General features: G+C 38.3%; 1 protein-coding gene across 1 annotated transcript in view; it reads right to left on the reverse strand.

Annotated features, from left to right (window-relative positions):
- The window catches only part of LOC101850329 (neuropeptide SIFamide receptor), a gene marked incomplete at its 5' end in the record, with an annotated part of 78,310 nt that extends 77,414 nt beyond the window's left edge, over nucleotides 1–896 (reverse strand). Inside the window, 1 exon segment of the mRNA XM_005097195.3 lies at nucleotides 799–896.
- Nucleotides 897–5,468: the final 4,572 nt, after the last annotated feature.

The raw sequence follows: 5,468 nt of genomic DNA on the forward strand, positions 1-5,468 counted from the left end.
CCACAAACCATCGTATTCTTCTAATACTTATATATTTTGCTGGAGAAATATTCTCTTCTGTGGATGTATTGACCTTCGTCAGACATCGATGGACGAGCTATTTTTATCATTATTATTATCATTATTATTATTTCAACCGGTCACCTCCACCTTTATCTTCATCTTTCTCGTAGTCTGGCTGACCTATGAGGCACTACTGCAGATTTTACACACAGCTTCTTCCACCCCGTGTAGATCATATTCCTACCCCAATTAGCCTTAACGCCATCAGCTAACCCGCTCCCCTCCTCTCCTCCCGGTCCAGGCGTTATCCCAGACCCAAAAGCCAACTTATCCATTCCTCTGTCTTGCGACATAAAAAGCCACCCAACGTCATTAAAAAAACCCAAACCAAACTAGCTATTCCTAACCCCCAACTCCCAACCTCCAACCCCCCAACCCCTAATTCCCAGCCCCCATACGCCCTACTACCTGAGGCCCAATTCACTTCCTCCTCCTCCTCCTCCTCCTCCTCTCTCTCTCTCTCCTATATATAATATCTCCTTCTCCCTCTCTCTCTCCACTTTTTGTCTCTGTCTCACTTTTTCTTACTCTCTGTCACTTTTCCTCTCATTCTCACTCTGTCTCTCACACTCCCTCCCCTCTCTCTCTCTCTCTCTCTCTCTCTCTCTCTCTCTCTCTCCACCCTCCTCTCTCCTCTCTCTTTCAAATAGAAGGAGAGCCACAAAGTGACACAGCCATGCACCGTACAAAAATGACCTGTTCTAAAGCATAACGCACTCATTAACAAGGTCTTACCTGCAGTTTGCTTGTAATTAGTTCCTCAGCGGCGTGTCTCCTTTCATTGTGCTGGGTGGGTGCACGGGAGTCCTGTTTGCATGGCGGCACTCAAGAGCCTGCGGGGAGAGGAAGCTTGTTTTCAATCCTTGTTTCTCTATTTCAAGGCATACTCAGGGAATGGGATACCAGACTGTTATGGGAATGCACGCTCTTTCATAATTCTCTTTTTTTTTTTATTTCAGAGAAAAAAAATACCGCAAAAAAAAATTACGATTCATTTTAGAATAAGTGTTAGCCTACAATTCTTCGACGATTGTGTGGTTTTTTTTTTGCTCTGCGTTTTCAAGTCAATACCGTCTGTTTCCCAATTATACTTTTATGCTAAATTATGAGACACGAGACAATGATTTTGTATTCTCTGATTTTTAAAGCTCTTTTTAAAAATGCAGTGTCCCCATCGAGGACATAGTGCTTAATCTTCGAAATGGCTGAGGTCCAATAGAGCTATTATTCCGCCAAGTTTTGGCATTAGTGCAAGGGCACTTTAAAACCCCCCTTCGGTTTTTTCTTCTCCATTTTTTGGGGGGATTGAGACTTTGTTCTCATATTGGTTACTTTTTTGGGGCTTTTGTTTACAGTCGGGTCCATCGTTAGCTAAGTTGATAACATGCTGTATCAGTAAGAGGGTGACCCAACTTCGAGCCACAAACGAGGCGTTATTGAGTCTGTGTTGATTGAATGGTTTTCAAATTTTATCTCACCGATTTAGTTCTATCATTGAAGGAAGATGAATTCAAATGGGGAGGGGGTGAGGCTAGGCATCGAAATGTAATTTATTTCCCCTATCCCCAGGTTGTATTGCGTTGTCCCTCGTAGTTATCACGCAGTATCATTTTTGCAGATAACAAACTCACATAATACAACGGATGAAAAGACATGTACATTCTTTAATCTCCAAAATTTGTGTCAAACACGAGCGCTGAGATTTAGGAATCTGAATAAAAAAGCAGATTTAGGAGTAATTCAATGAACGTGTCCATGTGTAATTACTTCATTTTGAGAAATTAGGAGAGATTGAAGTTTGCGAAATCACATCAATGATTAATTATGCAAAATTGGCATGTGCGCTCACAGCAGGTGCATTCGATTGTAGTATATGAGGTTATTTAAGACGCAATTCGTTTGAGATAAGTTGCCATAGAATTCTAATTTAGCGGAGTAAAAGTGAATTACGAACACCCATTATGAAATTAAGTTATATGTAAAAACGTCTTGACGCATGACGCCGAAAGATCCATGGGTGGCACCACGGGGGAGGGGGGTGGGGTGGGGGGGATGGGGGGGGGGGATGGGGGAGATTCACCGGATGTAAGTACTGCGTCAAGTAAGTTCTGAAGAGAGGGTTTAAGTTTACTTTTACTTTCATTTCTCCTCTAGTTTTTGACTAGTGGACTCATCCGTTGATAAAATTATAATTTCTCAGTACTCCTTCTTTAGAAAGAACAGTTCTAAGCTAATAAGGAAGGTGTTAATAAAGTTAGCATTTTTTACATGAGTGACTTCTTGACAAAGAAGCTCAAAGAGATGAATTATTAATTTTTGAGTAACGCGAGATGCTCGCTCTACCGGAGAACTGAAAATAGACAACCACGAGATAGATAGATAGATAGATAGATAGATAGATAGATAGATAGATAGATAGATAGATAAATAGATAGATAGATAGATAGATAGATAAAATATGTCTATTTTTGTGCGCGTATGAACGTGAATGTCTATATGTGATTGGGTGCTCATACGTGTGTGTGTGGTGTGTATGTGCGGGTGTGTGTATGTGTGTGTTTGTGTGTGTGTGTGTGTGTGTGTGTGTGTGTGTGTGTGTGTGTGTTTGTGTGTGTATGTGTGCGTGTTTCTGTGTTTGTATTTCTGTGAATACATTAAAGGAATGTGAGGATGGGGGAGGGCGTGGGTGAGAAAAATGAAAGAAGAGGGGCTTGAGGAAGAAGAGGAAATAACAAGAGGAAATTGTAAATTTGAGATTGCACATGTGTGCTCGGGGTTCGGAGGGAGGGGCATATAAGCTTGCAGAGACAAGAAAAAAAATGAACTAAAAGGTATTCCATTATCAGTGTCTGGTTTTCTCTTGTCGTGTTTATATAATCTTGGGTGTATATTTTTTGTAGATCATGAGTATACATACTTGTTCATACATATGTGCATGCTCGAGAATACGATTGGTTGATTTCAGAGCTATGTCCAGTTCTCTCGATTTGGCAATACTATAATAAAACAGAATAAAGGCCATAAGCTGTAGGTTGTGCAATTTCATGATTAAAGAAATCCTGAACCAATAATTGATGTAAGCAGCTCTTACTAATAATAACAGCATGTTCCTGGCTACTCAAGAATGTGTACGTGAATCTATCCTGTTAAAAACAAACAAACAAACAAACCCTATAGCATAAATGCCTCTCCAACATAATCCCAATCAGGTTTCAAAAGGTTTTTGGAGAGAAAGTTTCTATATTTATTCCTTGAGAGGTGTATTTTATTTGCCTTACAAGTTGGCCCACGTTTTGACCTGGTTCATGAAGCAGTAATATATGGTTTTATTAGCTAGTGTGTCATAAGTTCTTAGCGTAAAAAGCTACCTCAAAAATACAGAAAAACTGTAACAAAACGATGGTAAAAAGAATTTTCCAAGGAAAATGGTCTTTTGTATTGATTCTTTCTTTTTTGAGTAAAGAAATATTTATCGACAAAAGAAAGGATCCCTCAGTGCAGGCAAAAAGTAAGACAAATAAAGAGAAACAACAAGGAGAAGGAAAACAAGGTGAACTACCAATGACGCTTTGTTGAACACTAAAGCATAATACGTTGTTTGAAAAGAGAACACAATGCAGGCAGGATAACAATAACTTGACATCTTAATTCTTTATGTCTCGCAGCAAAAATGTTTCAGCATAACAAGTAGATGCTGTAAGTGAAATTTTGTATGCCAGATAACAATAAAATTATAAGGGTTACCGTTTATTACTTACATCTATACAATACAAAAAATAAAACCAAACAAAGCCCCCAAAAACAGGGCACATATTGGATTGGTGTAAGATGTTTTAGTCAGGTGACCCAGGACACAATATTAAAACTAACAGTAGTTAGAAAGCAAGCAAAACTAACCGAGGAAAAATATAATACATTGGATGAGAATCTAAGCAAAAATTGCAATGAAAAAGAATGGAAACATTAAAGAGGTTAATGACCTGAAGCAAGACTTAAGGAAGACATATTATTCCCCAAAACTATCCTAAACTGTCCGTCGCTCACATACATTTCAATAAGGACGCTTCAACTTAGTCAATAGAAGGAAAACACCATGTACTCACAAAATAGCTATCTAGTTTTAAAGTGCCCAACTAATCAAAATGCCCAACAAATTAAACGTTTTTACATGTAGCACGCAGAGTTGTACTGGGGAGGGCCGAATTGAGACAAAGTGATAAAGTGGTGTCATCGTATTGTGATGACTCCACTCGCCCCGGGACAGGGAGTATTCTTTCAGGCCAACCCACAAATCATGATACCTATCACTCTGGATAAACGATCTGGTTAAAAACAATAATTATGCAAAAAGTCCCCTTCACCTAAGCTTAGATTATGAGTCTTTTCGATTGGGACTTCAGATGATCAGATGGCAATGGTTTGTTTTCTTCATCTTGATCAGTCCTTCACCCAAGAGATAAAAGTATGCTAAATAGGGCATGTATAACTCAAATAAACTAAAATGCACAAATTAAGACTCAAATTATGATAGTGAATAGACCTAGATGGCATAATTTCGAAATCAATGAGGTTAATAGAAAAAGGATGCTCCAATACAGGCTCAAATATATCAAAAGTAGGAATAATATGTAAAGGGACATGTACTTATCTATTTTTGTACTAAGAGATCTTCACAATAGTAAAATTAACCACCGAAATGACATACTAAAAGTCTTAACATCTTGTTATGTCTGTAGTGTGGTCCTTCTGACTTAGATTTTTTTTCCAGGCCAGTCTGTGCGTCATTGTGCCAGTGTAGTCTGGCCATTTGAGAAATACTTTAATTTAAAAAAAGACTAGAGACAGGGAATGCTTGTTTGCTTCCCTAACTATTTCCCAAGACGGCTTTCCTCGTACAGCTGGCTTCATGACAAGTCTGCAAGTTTATTTGACCAGTTTTTCTTTTCGTTCGGGCCATCTGTTTAAAAAGTTCCTTTTGTCTTTTAAAATATCTCCTACTTTTTATTTTATGGAACCTGCACTGAAACATCCTCTTTTTGACAAACATATTTGATTACAGAATACATGATGTATTCTCTACAAATTTATTCATTATGTTTAACGCGGCCCACGCGCTCATGTGATCTTATGCAGTTGCGAGTGCTGTAAAAAAAACTTACGAAAAAAAACATGAAACTTTATCTAGACCACTAGGTCTCACAGAGTCTGGGTTACTCAGAACAATAAGTCTGTAGCACCATTTTACGACACATTTGGGATACGTACTAATGGAAGGAAGACCATAATAATATGTATAAAAATATAGTATGGATTCATTCCTGACAAGGGCCTCTTAAATATTGTATTCACCCTAACGTTATTATTAATGGGGAGATACATTGGAGAACAGAAAGATGTGTCTTTAT

Source organism: Aplysia californica, unplaced genomic scaffold (genome assembly GCF_000002075.1).
Source record: "Aplysia californica isolate F4 #8 unplaced genomic scaffold, AplCal3.0 scaffold00148, whole genome shotgun sequence".
Taxonomy (NCBI): domain Eukaryota; kingdom Metazoa; phylum Mollusca; class Gastropoda; order Aplysiida; family Aplysiidae; genus Aplysia; species Aplysia californica.